Source organism: Toxorhynchites rutilus, chromosome 3 (assembly GCF_029784135.1).
Source record: "Toxorhynchites rutilus septentrionalis strain SRP chromosome 3, ASM2978413v1, whole genome shotgun sequence".
Lineage (NCBI taxonomy): Eukaryota > Metazoa > Arthropoda > Insecta > Diptera > Culicidae > Toxorhynchites > Toxorhynchites rutilus.
In genome coordinates this window covers 241,264,329-241,288,483 of record NC_073746.1, presented here as the reverse complement: position 1 = coordinate 241,288,483, position 24,155 = coordinate 241,264,329, and the positions used below count along the sequence as shown (strand labels likewise).

General features: G+C 38.0%; 1 protein-coding gene across 2 annotated transcripts in view; it reads left to right on the top strand.

Moving 5' to 3' along the window:
• Window positions 1–24,155, top strand: part of LOC129776004 (fizzy-related protein homolog) — a 47,044-nt gene that overhangs the window by 6,225 nt on the left and 16,664 nt on the right. The window lies entirely within an intron of this gene.

The window sequence follows — 24,155 nt, the reverse complement described above, 5'->3', positions numbered from 1 at the left end:
TAGGAATATTACTAAGGAGTTTCGTTATCTCTGCGTATTTGGGCTACAATTTTTCTCGAATTGAGGTTTCTTTGCCTAGAACATAACTCGGTTGTATTTTTTTTAAGGACAAGTTCAATGATATGAATCTACCGAAGGTTGTAGAATTTGTTGGAACTTTGCGGCTATACTATTTTTCTTAAATTTGAACATTGATAACTGATTAAATATCCATGAAAAATTTCCCGGAAAAAATAATATTCAAAAACATTTTAGTTATTAATTTGATTCGTCTAAATTAGAGATTCTCAAACTATTTTGGGTAAGAGATTCTTTTTCCAGAATGATGTGATTCCTCACACCCTTTTAGCTAAATTGTTTCAAAAATAAATGTTATCCCTAGTTTTTTTCTTATTCTTACATAGAACCTACCCATTCGAAACATTGCGGTTGGCAACAATGATCCAATTCCAATCCATTTAATAATTATCAATACAAATTCCTTACAAGTACTTAGGTGGTTAATTAATTTTTGGAGAAAAAAATATTAACATTGTAAAGCAAATATTGGAAAAAAAATCATTATTTATAATCTATCCAAATCCAACTCAATATTGGTGTTTGGAGTTAAAGATTAAAATCTCCGCGTTTGTTGATTTCTTTTTCTTTTTCCCATTCAAAAACATTGCGGTTGGCAACAATGATCCAATTCCAATCCATTTAATAATTATCAATACAAATTCCTTACAAATACTTAGGTGGTTAATTAATTTTTGAAGAAAAAAATATTAACATTGTAAAGCAAATATTGGAAAAAAAATCATTATTTATAATCTATCCAAATCCAACTCAATATTGGTGTTTGGAGTTAAAGATTAAAATCTCCGCGTTTGTTGATTTCTTTGTTTATTCAAAATGTTTGCAACCACATTGAAGCCTTTTTTGTCAAGGTATGATGACGGAATAGCGATAAGAAATTTTGCAACCCGAACTTCTGATAGCCTTTGTTGAACTTTTGCTCTTCATTCGTGCTGATGGTAATCAACTCTTCTTGAATTGGGATTTTTTATGACTGTGATATTGTACGGATTAACTCTTTGCGGTCGTATCAAATTTGGACATGGGTGCCGTACTGGTCGGAATTATTGTGACAAGATTTTTTTGTAAACTTCAGATAAGTATTTACTAAAAAATGTGTTTGTATTTGTGTTTCTAAAATATATTCTGTAATTCTCTTTCGTGTGATATCTTTCGGAACAGATCCCAAAATGCAGTCCATGTTTTCACATGTATTACAAAAAATATTATTTTGATGTCTTTCGCCTTCTATCTTCCCGGTTAAACATACAGAACAATAATGCTCTTTATATCTTCACAGTGTCGCAATACACATAGTTTTCCATTAAGCCTTCGCTCAAACATGGGGGACAGCTTTTGTCTATACAGAGTACCGTTGTCTATTATACATAAGAGCACCGTTTTGATTCGTGCACCTGTTCACTAGACATCAAAATTCGTTTAGAAAAAGTGTAAACTGATACATTGATGCATACAGTTCAACTTTAGTATACTTCCTTGATGTGGTGGCAGAGAACAGACAAACGACCGCAAAGGGTTAATTATTTTTTGGAGAATTTGTAAATTTAGGAGATCCTCAAACCTCTTACTAAAATCCTTGTGTAATGCGTCCAAGTTAGTAGCTTTTGATAATATAACATCGTCTTGAAGCTTTTGTGGTAATTTCGACAAATACAGAAACAATGAATATTTTTTTCTGCTTAAATTGGGTTCTTGAACCCTTCGCGGTTGGAATTAATTTCCCTTGAAAGAGATCCTCTTATCTTTCCACGCTAAAAATATGTTGCTTATACCGAGTACCGTTACCTATTGTTCATAGGAACTTCTTATACAGTCGTCAAAAAGTTTACTAGATATTAAAATTCGTTTAAAAAATGTAAACTAGTACATCGTTGAATAAAGTCTTTAGTATGATTCCTTACTGTGGTGGCAGACAAACGACCGCAAAGGGTTAAATAACGAGTTTACTGACAGGCTGATATTACTAATTTTGTTTTAATCAGATCAAGATCGTTACCATGCAGCTGCAAATTATCTTTGTTCAGTATACCAAAGATATCAGGCATGTAATAATGATCTGTTTTACAATTTTTCAAATTTCCCTCAAATTCGGATCTTTTTCTTGTAAAAACTCCAACACAAATTCAAAAATAAAAGATTTTCATCTAGCTAAGCAACAGCCTCTTGATAGCCAGCGTCTCTCGCAAGCAAACCTGTGTTCCATCGATTGCCCGGTTAGTTTGAAAAATAAGAGACAATCCTTCAGATTGGACGTCATACGTTTGCCTGGTGCATTACGTTTGCCCGGTTAATTTTTGCTTTGAAATATGAAATATATATGAAATATTTAGAATGATAATCACGTTGTTATATTTTGAATAAAATTAATAGAGTAGAGTAAAACAGAGTGTATTGTCATTCAAGCTCGTAAAAAAAATTGGTAATTTTGGTAAAATTCTCGAAACATATCTGGTACTCAATATTCGGTATTGCTATGGCTATTAGTTACTTCGGTGGAGATTTCGAAGTTTCAATTTTCGATCACGTGTTCGACCATCTCTAGAACTCAGACCTTCTATTCCTCACAGTGGCAAGACTAGCCATGTGGATTTCAAAAATGATGTAGTCCTGAAGGAAAAAGTCTAGAAAAACGATAAGGACTTCAGGAATCTATTCTTCGACCATTCCAAGGTTTGTTGATTTTTGCACGAATGAATCAAATAACTAGGCTTGTACGAGCAGTTGAAGAATTTAGGCATGCTTCATTTATCGTAAGATACCGACAGACGTACATAAATTTTATTTTTTGAGCTAATTAAATGTTCTAAAAAATACAGCTACAGAACTAGTAGATCATTTGTTTACTAGTCTACATGTGATGTTTTTTTTTGAAAAAAATCTAGGAATATCAAAGAATCGATACCATGAATGGGCTTTTTGTCTTCGACCGTTACCGACCAAAAGCCTTTTAACACATTAAGGACTGCAAAGTAATCTGTAAGACATACGCCTGGGACCTCACGTTTTGGGGCAAACTTGTACGCTTCATTTGTTCGGAATCCACGAATGAGATCGGTTCCTCTGGGTGGATGAGACGAAGTCAAGTTGACCATCAAGTGTAGAAAACACGAGTTATTTCGTGATCCATCCGTAACAGACGGAACGCGAAACACGAGAAAACTTGTAAGAGGTCCACAACAGATTAGACGCGAAACACGAGAAAACTCGTGAGCGGTCCTTAATATGTTAATAAGCTTATACTACTGACGCTTACACACCGATAGTCGACTTGTAGGTATGAGGATTGCAAGGAGTGATGATACACCTATACATAAGTTTCTAATTCGTAGGTCATCTTTTGTTATCAATCAGTTCAAATTACTCATTCGGGGTGGTTTCAACTAGGCTGCGCCATGTTTTAGAGTGAATCTCGTTCTACGCAGAGGATTAAGCTCTTCAAATCACTCATACTGCTTGTAAGCTGCATCTACTATTCGTCCGATCACTCCTCAGAAGTTCTAGACAGGGTTTTGATTTGATAAACAAGCTGACCAGTCCAGAATCTTAAACCCATATTCATGAAACCATGCCGTGACCTTCCGGATTCTATGAATTGATGCCAAATTACCCAATTATCACATTAGTTTTGATGCAAAAACAGAAGTAAATGATTCTGAAGTAATTCGTTGCACTTCTGACTGTTCATTCGTGTTGATGGTAAGCTATCTAAACCAGGCCTTTTTGAGAAAATTCTCCCCAAACCATAAAAATCCCATCTCCAAAGCTGCGGGTCCAAAAACTTCCACATTAGCTTCCACAATCCTATGGGTTTCATTATTTCAGGAGAACTTCTCTGATAAAAAGAAATTTAACTTGAATATAATTTCTTCATACTGGAAGGATTTACGGAACGTGTCATATCATTTTTCAACTTGTAACTTTGCAGGCGGCAAAGTTTGGTTTGAGGAGAATATTTTCAAAAAAGTCTGATTCAGATAAATTTCCATCAACACGTATGCACAGTCAGTCTGTTTTTGCATCAAAAACACCGTGATGATTGAGTGATTTGGCATCAATTCATAAAATCCGGAAAGTCATGGCATAGTTTCATGAATATGGGTTTCTGATTCTGAACTGGTCAGCTTGTTTACCAGATCAAAACCCTATCAAGAAATTATGAGGAATAATCGTACGAATAGTAGATGCAGTTTACAAGCAGTATGAGTGATTTGAAGAGCTTAAACGAGCAGTATCTTCTGCGTAGAACGAGATTCACTCTAAAATATAGCGCAGCTTCGTTGAAACCACCCCGAATGAGTTATTTGAACTGATTGAGAACAAAAGATGACCTACGAATTAGAAACTTATTGTAATTCATGTAAAATTGACGTAAAGGAGTGAGTGTTTTTCCATCTGGTTCTATAGTTTTTTCTGTCCCATTTGTTTATTTTAGGCTCATTACCATTTTTAGCTGTAACAGAGCCGAATTTTAATCGTGTACATGTCACCTGTTTATCATATATGCTGGGCTTAGAATGAAAGGAGTGTAAGTGATCTGATCGATTTCTCTACATCGACTGTCTCTTTCGGTCATAACTTAGCTGCAAACTCATTCTCAGCTGTAATTAACAATGTGGAAGATAGGTCAAAACCTCATCTATTGGATTCTATAGCAAACTCAAATTGGAACGTTTTTGTAATTGAGTTATTAACTAAAGAAAAAGTTGATGAAGAGAAATCGATCAAGTCACTTACACCCCTTACATTCTAAGCCCCTTCATATATAATTAGCACATTACACAGTTGTCATTTTTCGGCGTAAGAGTATTCCCTTCTATACCATTGCATATACAGGGAAACTTCTATATAACGTACCCTCGTTATAACGTACCCTCGATACAACGTCACTCGATATAACGTTCCTTTTACCTCGATATAACGTACACATTTCCAAAGTGTAAAGGAAATTTTTTCCAATTTTTTTTTCTGATAGAACAATGAATTACCTGTGTTGTGATGCTAAAACAAGTTTTGTACCTTCGATCAATCCCGAAATACAGCTGGTTTTGTGATTCCGGATTCTAAATGAATAAAGATTTAATCAACAGTACGAAGGGAAACATCATGAGAAAGGCTGGCTTCGTCTTCTGATTGAAGTTATTCATTTACTTTACTAAAACAGCAACACAATAATGTATTATAGACTACGTTTGTGAGTACTTTATTATGCTTCGATATAACGTAAGATTCGATACAACGTACAATTTTGAAAGTGAAATGTACGTTATATCGAAGTTTACCTGTACCAACTTCTTACATGTCTCTGGAAATTCAGAAAAATGAAGTGGTTCTATAGTTGTGAAGCGCAATGTATGATAATATTTTCAAGGCTCATAGTGTCGGTGTATGTGATTTGAGAAAAATAATTCATAATCAAGCAATATTCCATTGAGAATGCTGCTATTCCCGAAGACTAAAAATACGACTGTTCCTTTTTACTCCTTAAACGATGGAAGTAAGCCACAATGCAATTTTCATCTACTAAAAAACAGTCAGTTACAAAATTTCTGTGTATATTTTGATTACCAATCCAAATATACTCTGCCTACTGCTCCACTTCATATGTATCTCATTGCTACAAACTCAAAATTAAAGAATAATTATGCTATAATCGTAGAAAGCAGACAGTTTTATTTGAGCATCCACATGCCCCGTTACAGCCACGAATCGCGTAGCTGTAGTGGTCTTCGTAGTCACTTTGCTGGCGCGTTCGTTTACTGAGTTGACTATTGAATAACTGAAATTCTACATTCTGATTCCATTGGCACGAGTAATCCGTACTCTCCCAACAGTGCTGTCGAAAACGAGCAAGTGGCATATCTGCGAGGCACAATTAGGCGAGCGAGAGTATGAAAGATGCCATTTGCGAATTTTATTCCAGATAGAGACGAATGAACTCTCTGAGTTTAAAGTCTCTTTAATTCAATACCGTTACCGTTTTATTCCATTATCACTCTAACCAGCGAACAGTCAATAGCAGTCAACAGTTGCCACACTGACTTCCTTGAAGACTACGCTAGATTTGCAACAAAATGCAAACCAATGACAAATTTCAGGATCTTCAAAATTTGGTACCATAGAATTAATTTTTAAATAACATTTCTTTCAAAGATAATAGCATAACTTTGGATGGGCAAATCGAATAAAATTTAGCAACGCGATCATGTCTTGGACATCACTCCTCTTTTTTCAAATCTGTCAGTTAGTCCGTTCTGATTTTACACCGACCATATAAGTTATCGATTGAAGCGGGTAAAGCCTTCCTTGTTAATCCGATACAAATGATAAATGAAACTGGCAACATGTTCGGGACTGATTTTACGGAAATGGTTCTTCTTGAATGGCACTAAAGTTCCCATTGGAACTTTTACCTTCTCAACGTATGTATTACTTGCGTCATTTTTATTAGTAGTACTTAGTTGAGATTTCTATGCCAAATAACACGCGCCTTGAATGTATTCTGGAGTGGCAAGCTCTAGAACTCGCGTGACCTCAGTGCAAGCCGAACGAAATTTCTTTGACGAAGAATCTCCCGGCCAGAACGGGAGTCGACATGATAATTTGTGACCCTAACCACTCGGCCACGGGAGCACGGAAATGGTTACATCTTGTAAATAATTCTAATTCCTGGAAATTATAAGAATATAAACTAAATCTCACACAAGGGAAAAACAAAAGCGATGGTAAATTCAGCTTTCAACATTGAAAAAATCACTTTCGCTTTTTACACACTGATCAGAAGCGTAACTCACGAGCCAGAGTTTTATTCCATTCACAAATACATCGATCTGTAATGTGAATAGTAACCCTCGCCGAATATTGTGGCAATTATTTTTAGTTTGACGCGGAGATATATTAAGTCATGTTTCGCTGCGTATACCACAAAAATGGAACTAAAAGACGAACCTTACAAACCTATCGTGTTTCCAATGACCTCGTTGATTAATAGTAATGCTGATAATAACAAAGGAACAGTGTAGAAATGTAGCTGGAGATAACTAATAGCACTGTCAGGTTTTGTTATGTTGCACAGAATGGTACACACAAAAAAATCGCACAGAAGGTTAGAACCGGAAAGCATCGTGCGTGAAACTGGTGTCTTTGGAGCAGGTAGCTGTAGAAATTGATTTTTTAATTTGAGAAATAAATTTATTATGCCAAAAACGCGGGGTTACACCCTTCTACCATGGGAGAGATGGCAATAAATTGTGATAGACAACCAGCAACTGAAAAATGAATGGGGAATAGATTCCCGGTTGTTTTTTTGCTTAATTTAAAAACTTTGAGAGGCTTCTATTTGCACTGTTTATCGTCACGTCATGCAGCACACACCCTGTGGCAGGTGTTCATCTTCTGAAACACCCAAAAAAAAGTCTACGGACCGCTCGTTTTGCTAAAATTATACCGCCAGGACCCACAAAGTGTGTAATTGACTGAAAAATCAGCCTCTCACACAAGATTCTATCGTGTGATATATTACACGCGTTGCGTTGACTGCGTCTGTTCAACGACAAATGCTATGCGTAACATTGAAGTCTTGAGGTTTCCCCCTTTCTATGCGAAACGCATAATCGCGTTCCAGGCGGAAACCGGTAGCAATAAACCATTCATTGGCCTCAGACTCGTCCAGGTTAGCCGGTTTAATCTGTAATGAAAAATAGTTGTTAGAGATATCGACTGAATCGGATCTATGGGCCTTCCCGAGTCCTGTCCATAAAATAATAAAAACAGATATTTAGTAGCAGTATTCAGTGTGGGATTCGGTCACGTTTTGGTTAATGGAATTCTAGGGCAAGTCCGAGTGTTGTGAATAACATAAGCTTATGCACGTGGTGTCGAGGGACTTATGCGTTAACAAGAATAATCGGAACTGTGGCAATTAACCACTGATTGGTCCTAACATAATTATGTTTGGAAACTGCCAAGGAGACTCCCGATATAAGTATAATTCATCAGAATAATTTTGCGGATGAGAAGCCGAGCATTAGAGGTTTGTAACGAACGCTTGGAAATCGACCGTCTCTCCTTTTGAGGTACATAAAAATGCTTGCATTTTTGGGCTCGCCGTCCATGATTTTCTTTGTTTGCGAGGAACATTTACGTAAAGCGCAAAGTGCGGGTTTTGATTAAATTCAGGAATGAAACTAACTCAGGACTGGTTGTGCCTCTATCAGCCCACTTTCTGCACCGTCAATTTCTTCTTGGTTGTGAAGAAAAACGACCGGACGCGAGTATGAATGAAAACGATGGCTATTTCAATAACTTCCGTAAAACTCAGACGTGATAGCATTATTCTCGTAACGCTCTGCCAGCAAACACACGGACACAAATATGATAATGGAGGCGGCAATATAAAATACGATTTTGGCTGACTTTCCCCGCGTATCCAGACTGGAAGTATCCTCTCCATTCATAAACATATATTTAGGTCATATGGAGGGGAACGATCAGCGAAAAGTTCTACTCAGAACTTTGGGCTCCATTGAGACCTTGGGGTCTTACGCCTAAAAATGGTAACAGTGTAATATACAACAAAAGTTACCTTAAGATAAAAGAATGTACACAAATGAATTCAGCTCTGTTACAGCTGAATTGCTAAATGAGCCTAATAAAATAAACTGTTGGGATAAAAATCTTTGAACGTATTCGCTCGATTCACTGAATCTCATAGTGTTCCCCTTTTCTGGATGTTGCGATCGACTTGTGTTTTTACGGTATACTACACATAATTAAAGAACGTGACATCAAATATTTTCTCACGGAAATCTTATGGTCTCATTACCGTACATCGCCAACGTCGTCGTTGGCAAGATTTGTCGAAAAGAATGGTTAACGTTACGTTGACGCTACGTTACTGCATATGAAACTCGCACATTAAACGCTTTGATGCCCGCGAGCACACGTGCCAAAAATATTTTTAACACTGCTGACATTGCTCAACCTCAACATACTAAACTCATAGAAAATCGACAGTTTAGCCCACGCAAACCAAACAACTTCACCGATTCTGAATGTATAATGTCACATTTTGGAACATTCGAATTAGTTAAGAGACTGCCTCCACAAAGAAAACGTTAACTAGGTGCCGATCTCGGTCGAGCGTTTCCCTATGTTGTGTATATCTCTTGAATGCAACGTTGCAATAAGATTTACGGATGACAACTAACTATGAAATGTTTGTCGGACAATCAGTACGAAAAGCTTTTTAATGAGGTTCAAAATGCTCACCTACACGGAAGTTATTGTTATACGCTTGATAGCAAATTTGTAAATAAGATCGTCCATCATCAAAATTGATGATCCAATTATCTTCGAAAAAATTAGTTTCACCGCTTGCAACCGATACACGGAGGGTTATAGGCAGTTCACTGTGTAATAGAAAATGACAGGTGATCTCGGTTCACTCTATTTACTCTCTCAGAGAAGAAAGTAGACCGTTATATCTCAGCTCTTCAATATCTCTAAAAAGAATCATTCATAGAAGAAATTACTCCGATTTAGTGAAATACATTAAATACAAACAAAATAATGTGAAATATATGATGACAAAAACATTTCGATTTTAGTTTTGACGAAATTGCACTTGTTTCTTCGAATATCTGCATCGTGTTTCGTATAATGCCTTGTTCAATCTGAGCTGACATTTTATTCCATCATCTTTTCATATATGCTGCAATTGGGTGGTGGAGGTTCATTTCGATCGAATCCGCTCCATTGTGATGGTATCACTTAAGTACCATCACCTTTCTTCGCGTACGTGCTTCGCGTGTACGGGAGAATATGCTTTTTCAGGCACGAAAATACAAGCAAATGCTATTTCCTTGCCAGATTAGAAATTTTGTAGCAAATTTGCCAGCAAAGATTAAGTTACTGTCCTATACTCGTGCATACGGTCGCAAAGATCGAGAATCTACACCCAAAGTTAATTTTTAGCACATGTTCTGGCATCCCGATTTATTACATTACAATACATGTATATCATTTGTATAATATATATGCTAGAGCCAATATGAGGGAGCGAAACAGGAGACACATTTAAATGAAAGCATATGAAAGATTTTCGTATAGTTTGCCAAATACACGGCACAGACAGAGAAAGATATATTCTCGTTCATTTCCTTCTTTATCGTCTTAGAAAACACCTTCCAATTTCATTTTATGATGAGGTGTAATATTATCACGCTCCTTTATAATACCGCTGGCAGCTGTGTGGATAGCGTGGTCGTGTAAAGTAACTTTGCATTCCAGACGGCCTTGGTTCGATCCCCATTGACGTCGTATGACGTCAATTTTGACATAGGACTACGTCTTACATTAAGGGTGCCAAATCAGAAAACAGGTCACGTTTTTATGAAATAAAGTTAACGTTAATAACTATTTTTGCTGCGAACGGATTTTAACGATTTGCATACCAATCGAATCGAAAATTTCTATGATTTGTTTGATATGCTATACATTACAATCCCATAGTCTGTATATGGTTTAAATTGATGAAAATTGGAAGCATTCCCATTTCTCCATACATTTGTTCTGTCCATTTGTGTGCTTTCCCGAACAGAGCTGTCAATAATGGGCAACTTATGCAGCCGCTATAATAGAAACAATGAAGGGGAATAGCGAAAAAGGGAATATTTGGGAAGTAAACTCCACCCTTGCACAGTGAATAAACTGTCGCTGCCGTATAAGTATTGCATCTCCTCTGAGGAAAATTATCAGAATCTTTTTGCGCCCGAAACAACAAGGGTCGCTTATTCTGCTCGTTTTGTTTTATGTTTTCCTCGAGCTGTGAACGCTAGCGAATATTTCAATTGTGTGTTTCGATGTTCAATTTTTATCGCTGCAACTGTGTGCATCTGTCAGACACGTGTTTGATGCTTGTTGAATGGCGATGCACGGAAGTTAAATACTCAGTACAATGCGTGCATTGATATAAAGAAACAAATTGCGACATACGACCTATTAGTGTATTGTTCTCGCAAAGGCAAGAAAGAATAGTTGCTTCTCGAAATGATTATACAAAACCATGCAAGCCATTAAAACTTTTCAGGGTCCCGGAACATTTCACTAAAGAGTTATTTATGGAGTTTCGACGTATTCGCAGATATATGCGAATACCAACGATATGATAAACCAACAAATTAAAAACAAAAAAAGATTGCATAGTCCTACGTCCTAAGCGGTCGTGTCTCGGAAACAACCCCTCGAATTTTTTTTGTACAATCCCAAATGAAAAGAGAAAAGAAAACAGAAAGAGATGTCTGCTCGCATACATACAAACAATTTTTAAGCTTTTAAAATAGCTCATTATTTGCGCATTTGACTCTCATGTACAGGAAATGGCATCTTTTCTGCCAAAGATGACATGTTTTCTGCCAACGCTAGTTTGGGTGTATAATTCATTTTTCAGGAGGCTGTATTAAATTACTAACATGCAAACAAAACAAGATGCAGTTAAAAAAAATGGAGTTTTTCCATTCAATTATATTAGGCTGTCAAAAAAGTCCTGCGGTATTTCCGCGAGGTGTCGTTGTAAGCGCGTAGTTCTAGTTGTATTCATTGTATCGAGTCAAACTATAGCTTGTTGGAATGGTATAATATAGTCCTTGACAGTGTTTTGTTTGGTTAAGTCGTTCGTGAGTTATAGTGTCGCAAATATGGAGCAAAATAAAGAGAAAATCCGACATATTTTACAGTACTACTATGACAAAGGCAAAAATGCATCTCAATCTGCCAATAAAATTTGTGCAGTTTATGGACCCGATACAGTTTCCATTTCCACCGCACAACGATGGTTTCAACGTTTTCGTTCTCGTGTAGAGGTCATCGAAGATGCGCCACGCTCCGGAAGGCCTGTCGTCGAAAATTGCGACAAAATCGCTGAATTTGCCGAGAAAGACCGGCATAGTAGCAGCCGTAGCATCGACCAAGAGCTGGGGATAAGCCAACAAACCGTTATTAACCATTTGAAGAAGCTTGGATTCACAAAGAAGCTCGATGTATATAAACAGAGGCCGCATTGTCTTCCAACAGGACAACAAATGAAACACAATTTTCTTCATAACTCGAAAACTAATCAAGCTTTCGCTATACAACCGAATAGGTTGTATTATTCACCGAGCTTGTTGAAAAAACTTTTTGTGGAATGTTTCGGTGGCCCTAAAAACGGTATGTACTACATGGGCCGAAAAATCCCGGAATTTTTCAACAGATGGCGCCTTTAAAAATGAACAAGATTCATTTCGAGAGGTTCTTCTGACACTAACTTATGTTTGAAATTTCATGACATTTCGTTTATTTGTTCATAAACTACAGTTGTTGAAGTGTCACTTCCTGAGCATTCGTATAGAAAATGGAGAAAAGGGCTGTCCACATACCACGTGGGCAACTTTTGGGGTTGGGGGGTGGTGTGGTGTAGCGGAAATGTCCACGCTTGTCCACGGTGTGGGAGGAGGGGGTTCAGATAATGTCCACGGACACGTTAAATATTTTTTGAAGAAGTAAAACATTCATGTTTATAGTTGAATGAGATCTGTTCTGTATTTACAAGATTTTTTAAGCTCTACGCCCACTCTGAGTACTCTGTATTTATCAATAAAAAGGCTGAGTTGCCTGAGAGCGTGGCCAGTTCAAACATTCATAGTTTTTCATGTGGCTGAACTTCTTTCCTGAAATGTATATGTGTATTCTGAAATGTAGAATGCATGAAATCTCTGCAAGAAACATTGGGCTGTTGTGCTATACATAAAAAACAATGATCATATCAACTGCTACGCTGTCTGGTCTAACTGAACAATGGAAGAGCAGAAGGAATTCTCTTACGCCTGAAAATGGCTACTGTGTAATGTAAATTTATAGATACGATAAAACATGTAACATGTACACGATTAAAATCCGGTTCTGTTACAGCTATAATGCAAATGAGCCTAAATAAATAAACAAATGAAGAAAAAAAATTTTAAAAATTATGAAATGTATATCAGGTTTTCGCCTGAAGGAAGTCATGGAAGAAAAGTTGTATTATGAGTTTCTACCAAGCAACTAGTCTCGATGAATTCCAACAAGTACTGCTCGCAGCTGAATGTAGTAAAATCAACGATCCAGATGGCTTCTAGGACGCTTATAAGACTCCACTCGCCTTACCAGATATTGCATATTCTGTTTATCAACTGTTATAATTTCCTCAACTGACTGTATAGCATGAAAAGCACTTTACACAGTTTTTTGACGAGAAAACAAAGAAGTTCTGAGAGGATGGAATTCTCAAGTTGCGTGAAGGATACTCAAATATTGTGATACAAAACGGTGCATCTGTAATCGAATAAATGTATGTCTATAAAAATTATGCTTTTGATTTCTTCCTTAGAATCGGTGCAATTTTTTTCCGGTCAATAATTGGCATGATTTGAGGGGGGACCGGGGGACCTGTCCGGAAGGTCGGAAAATAATGATTTCTCGTGTTTTTTATGGATGTTATGAATAAAGTGAAGTGTTCGGGTAATTTAGTTATTGTTTAAGGTATATTTGAAGATGTATATACATTTGTTTAAGTGCACGAATAATGATTATTTCGCTGTAGACAGCTGGAAATGTAGATGCTCACTGAAAATCGGTACATTGCTGGTGGTATCGTTTTTGGACAACGGACAAATTTTAGGGCAATACCTAAGAGTTACCTTAAAAAATGGCAAAAATTATTCATTTTTCATGAAAAATCGGTGTTTAGAAGCTCATAAAAGAATCGAAAAAATTATATATCAAAAAATTTATATGTAATGCTCTAGATAACTAATTTTTAAACGAAAAAAATCAGCCAAATCGGTCGAGTAGATCCTAAGATATCAATACCAGCTGAAAAAAAACATGGTTTCGAGAAAAACGCGTTTAAAAATTCTATAGCAATACTATATCCCTTGAGGGGTGTCCTCACACTTTTGGCTGTAACTTTCTAACGAAATCAAATATCAAAAAATCCCTTTAGGACAACATTTCTAAGGACATACGCTTCCCAAAAATGAAAAAAAATCGATTTTCTACCTTTCATAAACAGTATCTGAAATTAGACACTGTCTAACGTTTATGCGTTTGAGCGGCAACTCAGGTGTGTTGAACGATCCAAAACTAACAATATATTACAATTTTTCTCAATTTGAACAGCGCGATGATATCAGCATCGTTTTGTTTTATTTATATCACTTTTGTATTGTTTTGAGATTTACTTTTCTTCGATAAATCCCAATATCTGTTTTCAAACAGTGCTTGATTTCATTGTCTGATGTTTTGAAAACTCAAACAGCCAGAATACTCGAGATTAGATTCACAAGTGATATTTGATTGATATGGAAATAACGTAAAAGGAATTTGGAAGAAAATAATTAGCGGAAGCTGGATAATGTTGAAAAATATCGAAGGATTTAAAACTAATCGTAACTATTAACAAGACTATCATTTTTATCAATAAAAACATGGGAAAGAAAATAGAAACAAACTTGAAACGAAATATAATGCGAAAAATATAATTTTCCAAATTTTTCCTAAGAACTGGAGAAATGTCCACGTGGTTGTCCACGGAGGGGGAGGGGGGTGTCTAAAATCATGATTTTTCAATTCACTTAGTATGTGGAAAGCCCCAAAGAGCAATATCGTATTTTGATCAAACATTGTTTCTGATAGGAAAAACTCCTGAACAATCAAGGCAGTGTGACGAAATGTTATTCCATTTATGCTCCTTAGAGAACAACAGTTTATCGGTGGTTTAGTGAATTTTGAATGGGCCGTACAAGCACCGAAGATGCACCCCACTCTGGAACCCCAAAAGAGGCTACGAAACCAGAAATCGTAAAACAAGTACATCGACTCGTTTTGAACGATCGTAAAGTGAAGCTGCGTGAGTTAGCTGAGGCCGTAGGCATTTCAAAAGAACGAGTGGGATACATTTTGCACGACATTTTGAACATGAAAAAGCGCGATGGGTGCCGCGTTTGCTGACCGTGGATTAAAAACAGCGACGCGTTGTTGATTCAACAGCCGGTTTGACGTTGTTGAATCGTAATCGAGTGGACTTCTTTCGACGTTTTGTGACAATGGATGAAACGTGGATCCATTACCACACCCCTGAGTCCAATAGACAGTCTACAGAAAGGCACTGAGGCATATTTCGAAGACTTACACGTTTCGTACTACAGAGAGGGAATCGAAATGTTGGAAACTCGCTATACCAAGTGTATTGCTCTCGAAGGAAACTATGTTGAGGAATAAACAAAACAATTGTTTTCATAAAAACTTCCGGGACTTTTCAGCCCATGTAGTAAACCGATGCGAGGTATCCTTCATCGAGTCGAAACTTCGAGAACAAAATTCTCTGATCGCTGTCTGAAGACTGAATGAGTTTTGAGTTATATAACCTATATAATATACGACTGAATATTTCGAAATTGCAATGCAATTTACAATAATTTTCTTCTGCTTGGCTTCTGTGCGTCAGTGTAAGCTCTGCAATATGCTTCCTTTGTGCATATTGTGTGAATGCATTCTGAAGCAAAACTCCATTTGTTATAACTACTTACTTTCTATTCCTTGATTTGTTTCAGAAACTCTCTTGTTCGTTTCCATCATTTTGTCCTAATGCTCGTTAGAATTCTAAGGCAGCACAAAATGCGCATATAATGCTTGTCTTATTGTTTATATGCATAAAGAATGTTGATATTGATTTTACGAGCATAAAATGCTTATATACTATTATCCTTGCTAAATAAGTGCCATAAATAATCTATGAATTTATGGTTACTTAAGTTTTCAGCAGTGTTGGAAAAAAAACTCGTCCCGCTCATTTCTAAAGTTCAGTAGAACCACGATTATCCGCGAAAACGAGTTTCATAGTAATTTTATAGAGTTTCCTGAGATATGTCAGTAGGTGGTAGGTTCTTGCTCTGGTGTTTTGGTCGTGACCTCCACCTTATCTGACCACTGGTATACACGACCTTCCAAATGAAAAGATTGATGATTTCTGTATTGATAAGACATAGTTGTAGTGCTTTTATTCGCATTTGCATCCCGTTTTTAGTCATTTATTGCGTTATCCGCGTTATCCTTGTCAGACTATTTCGCGGATAATCGGGGTTCTACTGCAATTCCGTTCCGTCTTAGATATTTTTTAAATACTGGAACAAGTAATAATACGACGGTACAAAATTTCAACCATCTTCTGGTGAGTGAACATTTTTGTGCATGTAGTACGATAGGATGTATCCGAGATGTAAAAACATATGGACCATCTGTCTGTCTGTCTGATTCTTATGGACTCGGAAACTACTGAACCGATCAACATAAAAATTGGTATGTAGGGGTTTTTGGGGCCGGGAAAGTTTTTCGTGATAGTTTGAGACCCCTCCCCCCTCTTTAAGGGGGGGCTTCCATACACATTAAACAAAAATTTCTACATTACTCGAGAATTAATCAAGCAAATGGAACCAACATTTTGCATGTGGAGATTTTAGGGTGAAATAAATGATTCTATGGTGGTGAGATACTCCTCCATCCTCTCTTAGGTTGAGCTGCCATACAAATGAAACACAAATTTCTACATAACTCGAGAAATAATCAAGGAAATGAAACCAAATTTGGCATGTGGAGGTTTTAGGATGCAATAAATATTTTTTACGGTAGTTAGACACTCCACCCCCCTCTCTAAGGGGGAGCTGCCATACAAATGAAAGACAAATTTCTGCATAATTCGAAAACTCATCAAGCAAATGGAGCCAAATTTGTCATGCGAATGTTTTAGGGGACACGAAACGTTTCCATGGTGACTCTCCCCTCTCTCTTAGGGGGGACTGCCAAACAATTGAAACTCAAATTTCTGCATTACTGCTCGTTCGATTCTGGGTTTTTGTTCTCACTAGGAACTTCTTGCTGGGGTGGCGGCGAAACATTTTTGTCTTTTCCTGAAGTGACATAGAACTATAATTATGGTGACGTAGCTCAAATGGCGGAACCATCAAAATTCACATGAAAAAAGTTTCTCCAACATGCCGAGTTTTAGATTACCCTTTAAATTGTGCGAAACAAAACGTGAATAGGCCTGACCTAGGCTGAATGTTTGGTCTAGCTACCACATTTTTTTTTAAATTTTTCCCACGTCTCTCACATTTTTCTTTTCGCATTCTCGTTGCCCATGCGAGTTACAATTTTTTAATTCTGGTGATAGTTAGATTTTACTATTACTTGACAGACAGCACTAAACTGTTCGCATTTGTATCCACCAACAGTCGATTTTTTTCGTGAACATCCAAATTGGCACGGTGAAACAAGGTTTCACCCATTCCCGATTGGTCGAGATAAAATAAAACTAACTGTCCAAAGTTAGATTGTTGTATGTAGAACACCACCTCCGCACACAATGAGGCGAATGTGTGATGCATTAATAAGTCGGAAGAACTGCCAAACAGTGAGGAGTATTGGCTAACGGAAACGCACATATTTGGACTTGACTTGTACTACCGGTCGACCGATTCGCCAACAATACCAACCATACCTTCCGATCAATCGTCCGTTTCGCCACCCAATGACATTCTCACCTATTAAGTCCGGCAGCCCGGACCATAATTGAACTATCAGTGTTAAATCTTCGCTCAACGGGACCGACCCATTAGCATGCTGATAGCTGCCACCGTGGAGCAGCGAACGACCAATTTCATAATTAATTGCATTTGCCCGATTCGCAAATATTTTTTTTCTATTTGGCGGAATATGAAAGCTGCCATTAGAAATTCGCAAACGTTGTCGTCATCATCGTATCCATCAAGCCGCGGAAAATCGCACCGGTAGTAGCAGTCAGCATTATGCGTAACGCACTCTCCCGAAAAACAAACGAACTGAGACAAAAGGAAGCCATCACCATCTTTGCATACTAATGACTCTCTTAACTTTTCTAGGTTTGCGAAAAAACAAAATTCGCAAACCTATGCAGTCGTCGCGCCCTTTCCTCGGCGTTTCACCCCTCGGGTCAATAATTTCACTTTCGCTCTAGATGCGTTCATCATTATTAATTTGGCCACGCAGGCCGGCGGGTGCGTTTGTGATTTGGAGACAATTTCCATGCAAATGACACGCATTCGATCGACTACAGATCAATTTCGCCGAGTGGAAGTGATGATTGCTTGCTAATTTTTTTTTTGCGAATCGATCGGCTTAATTATGAGCCATTTGCCTTTTCGCCAAATCTTAATTGCTTAGTATTAGTTTTTTCCCGTCTGTGGATCGCGTATAATTCGCGAATGAGTATATCCTTATGGGTTATCTTATTTTCGCCAAATAACACAGCTTGGAGTGCGTAAACACATGTCCCGCTCAGCAAGCTGTATTGTATGAAAATTGTTCCCCGTTCATGCGAGCAATGATGCTGACAACACCGAAACAAAGTCCCTGGATAAGCTTAGTCAGAAGGCGGGGACCTGAAGTCCCAGTTATTGCTGCTCTGTTATTAGCGATGCTTAGCGCCTCTGCAGGTCTAATTAGCACATCTATATGTGGAACGATGCCACAGAATATATTACATTTACCTACTGAAATTTGTGCTTGTAGCCATGTTTCGGTTTGTCAAATTAAACCAAATCAAGTTGAAACAGTCAGGTGGCGGTGGCAGTAAGAAGAATTAACGGGGGCGGACGATCTATACTTTCACAATTTTGCTTATTTTTTGAGGATGGAATGAACCCACTCGCTAATGTTCGTCCGAATGCAAATTGTGCCAAAAGTGTGTGCGGGGCGTCGTCGGCATAGTGACAATGTGGTACTGTTCTCGAATGGTGCTTCCACTCCCACGTCTGGACTTCGTGATCCACTGCCGAGACGCATGCGGGTGTAGAGTTCAGTCAACTACATTTTCCTATATTTGGAGTACACTGGACGGGATGCCCAGTTGTCATTCGGTCAGCGATTTAGTCATTTAGTTGATCGCCCGGGAACGATTTACCGTATGGTGGCCCTCTCGTCGTGCATTTTTGCACTCTTTCTCCCGGGCTTCTTTGCTGTTTGCATTTGCAGCCCATATTGTCCCCCGCACTTAAGCTTAATTTTATTGTACTTTTATTGGGATTTCATTTACTTCGCGAAATGCAAATTTTATTGCTATCAGCGAGCACTGAAAAGCACGCTTTATTACCTTCCTCACGCGGTCGCGCTCGTATCGTACCCGTACTTACTGCCTAATGGCATACACAGGCATACTTCTTGTTGCGGTCATCTGCGAAAAAATGCATTCAGCCGAGGTTTATGGCCGCCATTCATGGCTCCGACCGCAAATGCATGATTCCGATGGAATCAAAACAAAATGTGGCTATAGTATTTATTAAACGCAGTTACTTTTAACTAGTTTTTCAAGCTAGCGGTTTATTGCATGCCTCATCCGGTGGTATGCAGCAGCGGCAGTAGGTCTGTAGTCTAAGAAGTACATAAGACTAGTGCACTCTAGCGTGAATCCAGTAAACATGACGTGTTGGCCCCTTTTTAGGCCGACAGAGGAATGCCTTGTATACTCGCATGACAGATAAGCGCGCTATTATGTTATCCCTCATCTTTTTTTCTTGTTGGAGAGGGCAACAATTTACCCGTCGTCATTTGTAGATTTTTCCCATATTCTTAAAAGCACTGACTTACTAACATTGAATATAATGAGCAAAATTAATTTTTCTGTACATTTTTGCTTAAGACTTGGGCTAAAAGTATGGGGCCGATTCCTCGCGGCCGACTCGAGCTATGTAGGGTAACATAAAAAAAATATATAAGGGTCTGTATCTAGAGGCACGGACAAGAAAAAAAGGTTGCAATCGGGTAATTTGGATCTTCTCCTATGTTGTTGAAATGACTTTCCAATCTAGCGTTTGAAGGTGCTCTCATACGAAGTAAAGGGTGTGTCACATCAAATTGCATCACGGAAAAAACGCTGTAGAAATTCGCCCAGTAGACCGATCCTTTTGAAAATTTTAGACAGTAAAATAAAAACTATTAAACAACTTTTGGCATTTTCTTTCGCATGCTCGCACCTTCCTCTTTACCCCGTCCATAAGGTTCTGTACAACGTCAGGTTGTAGTTTTTTTTGAACAGAAATCCATTTTCTCTTGAAGTCCGCCTCCGATTTGACAACTTTTGGGTTCTTCCGGAGGGCCTGCTTCATAATCGCCCAATATTTCTCTATTGGGCGAAGCTCCGGCGCGTTGGGCGGGTTCATTTCCTTTGGCACGAAGGTGACCCCGTTGGCTTCGTAACACTCCAACACGTCCTTTGAATAGTGGCACGAAGCGAGATCCGGCCAGAAGATGGTCGGGCCCTCGTGCTGCTTCAGTAGTCGTAGTAAGCGCTTCTGTAGACACTCCTTAAGGTAAACCTGCCCGTTTACCGTGCCGGTCATCACGAAGGGGGCGCTCCGCTTTCCGCAAGAGCAGATCGCTTGCCACACCATGTACTTTTTGGCAAACTTGGATAATTTCTGCTTGCGAATCTCCTCCGGAACGCTGAATTTGTCCTCTGCGGAGAAGAACAACAGGCCCGGCAGCTGACGAAAGTCCGCTTTGACGTAGGTTTCGTCGTCCATTACCAGGCAATGCGGCTTCGTCAGCATTTCGGTGTACAGCGTCCGGGCTCGCGTCTTCCCCACCATGTTTTGCCTTTCGTCGCGGTTAGGAGCCTTCTGAACCTTGTATGTACGCAGGCCCTCCCGCTGCTTGGTCCGCTGGACGAATGAACTTGACAAATTCAGCTTATTGGTGACATCCCGGACCGAACTTTTCGGATCACGTCTAAACTGCTTAACTACGCGCTTGTGATCTTTTTCACTGACGGAGCATCCATTTTTGCCGTTCTTCACCTTCCGGTCGATGGTTAGGTTCTCGAAGTATCGTTTTAGTACTCTGCTAACCGTGGATTGGACGATTCCCAGCATCTTACCGATGTCCCGATATGACAACTCCGGATTCTCGAAATGAGTGCACAGGATTAATTCACGACGCTCTTTTTCGTTCGATTTTTTTCCAAATTTACGAAAAATTGACAGTGAAGCATGGCCAACGTGATCTATACACTCTTATCTGATTTTAAAGCGAAAGCTGAAGATATAATTCCTAAAAATTAAATTTCTACAGCGTTTTTTCCGTGATGCAATTTGATGTGACACACCCTTTATGATCGGTGTTCTTTGTGCAGTCTCCTCCAATACTCCAAATACTTCGTTAATACAGCAACATGTGGAATTACCTCGAATATACAGGTGAGGCCCAGTACTTGTAATTGACGAATTTCATGCCAACTCTCGATTAACTATTGCACATTGGTCTATGAGGTGCATTTAAGTGGAGAATAACTGTCGAGCAATAAGAGCTCCACAGTTATTCTCTAGACAAAAACTGGCTTCGATAAAGCTGTTCCATATGATAGAGCGCTAATTTTAATGTTGTCAAAAATAAGGTGACCAAAATTGTAGATGAAATAAAAAATCCAACTGTCCTATCTTTATACATAGTTCGACAATGTTGTAGTCCCAGTTAATGTCAGCAACTTTGTAGAGCAAAGTATTTTTCTATCTCTTGAAATAATCGACATAGCGCTTTTTTCGTTAGTTGCGTTGCGTTAGGATCATCATCTTTGCTCCAACTTTTATATTTCAAATTCCACATTCAAACTGTCGTCGAGAGACTTTTATAGCTTACTAATACAAACATTTTGCGATGCAGGACTTGTCAATATCTCAACTCTGCTCAAAGTTGTTGATTTTTCTTCCCAAAAATACGTTTTCTTCATTTATCATTCTTTCTGGGGCAAACATAAACAATGATTATTGGTGGCATTTGAAAGAGCATATTTCGCTCTACATAATCTGGCATTTTCAAACTATTCAACTATGTTATTTTTTGTATTTGAGTAAATTTAAATTGGAATCATGAGTTTTTGGGTGAAAAAACATCAATAACATAGAGTAGGACTAAGATATTGACAAGTTCTGCATCGTAAAATGTTTGTATTAGTAAGCTCAAAAAGTCTTTCGAAAACAGTTTGCATGTAGAATTTGTAATATAAAGGTTAAAGCAACAAAATTTTTTTTTCAAGGTCAGCCTTTCAAAAAAAGCGCAATATCGGTTATTCAAAGAAATAGAAAAAAAACTTTGTTCTACAAAGATGTCTCAAAAAAACTGAGACTACAACATCGTCGAACTATATTTCCCTCTCTGTTTAGAAATAAGAAAGTTATATTCTTTATTTCATTGACAATTTTGGTCACCCTATTTTTGACAACATGAAAATGAGCTTTCTATCATCTGTAACAACTTTGTCGAAGACAGTTTTTGTCTAGAGAGTAACTGTCGAGCTCTAAATGCTATTGTGCAGTGGTCAGATAATGCGGACCACAATAAAAGAGCATTACCCTACCACTTACTGACAAAATTTCGATAAGGTCTATAGATTTACTATGGAGCTTGCTTACGTGAAAAATCCGCCCCGTGGATCATCCGTTCGTGAATAATCGAGGTTCTACTGTATTACTCTACTAATTGAGGCGGACTTGCGGAGCTTGAAGGCGTAGTTCAATGCCTTCGTCCGTAAGCTTGAAGTAAAATTATCAAGTTGTGTCTGAATTGCCACCGGAAAGTGTGGTATCTTGTGTTCCTGATAGACGTCCATGACATCATTTTTGTCTCTTGTCTAGACTAAGAACATAAAGCTGTTTGCCATTATTATATTGAAATGATTAACGTAGGCGAACTGAGGCTGTTTCCCCTAATGGGGTGTAGAAAGCACAAAAAAAGATTCACCAATTCGAGTCATATTGTATATGACTTGTGAATTTGTTATGTCGCTTCGTAGTGGTAAATATAGAATTGATACTGAATCCTGAAGATGGAACCGGGGAAACGAATGACTATGTTGTATATTCTAAAGAAACGCGAATTTCATTCAAAATTTTATGGTATCATCTGTGTAATTAATCAGGAGAAATCAATCTTCCCCTAATGCATGCTTCTCCCAACGCTATGAAATTTCCATCAATCAAAAATTTCAAAAATTTTTGTAAATTGAAACAAGAAACAGAACACGATAAACTTGTCGCTTTGCAGCTTGTCACTGGGAAATAAGCTACATACATTTCCATGCGGAATTGCGCACAGGTTTTAAGCAGTTCCACAATGCATCTTTTTAGGGTAGACGTAAAATTATTGTGTATTTCCCCAAAATATAGATCATTCGAATGACCCTACCATGTTCAGTCATGTGAGATACGAATTCTAAGAACACATCACGGCAAAATAAATCTGTGATTGAATGATTTTTTTTATATACTTCAACATGAATGTTATTTACTCTCTATTCTGAAAGTGCTTACGGTGTTATCAGAATACATTCAATGTGGGTGTTGGCGACTCAATGGCAATCCGCTGATCGTTCGAAATTGTTCAGTTCATTGGCCTTGCCATTCCCGCGCATCACCCACGGTGTACGACAAAAAAAAACATTAACCTAGGAGCTCACAGGCATGACAATGCACATATTCGTCTACAAATAATGTTGAGCTATGACGAACTTGCCTTTTTAATTCTTATGTGTGCTAAGATAGAATGATAATTATATTTTTATATTGATTGTTATCGCTTTTTCTACTGAATTTCCTCGTAAATGGAAACAAAAATCAATTAAACGCATTGTTGTACCATTCATAAAGCAACCTGGAAAACTCAGGAATTTTCATTCGTTTGAATTCATTTGAAATTAAAACACACAATAAGCAAGAAATTTCTATCTGAGCCTATTCTATTACTTTTTGACGATAATTTCATGCAAATGCTGGCCGCGACGGCACTTGAAGTGGTCCATAAAAAGCCACTATTTTGAACAACTTTTTCGAGAAATTCGGTAGGTATCTCACTAATGATTTGGTAATATTCTCTTCCAAGGCCTCAATCGTTGTTGGTTTATCCGTATTGACGAGAGACTTTACATAACCCCACAAAAAACTTTTTTTTTCAAATCATATGATCTAGGGGCCAATTGAATG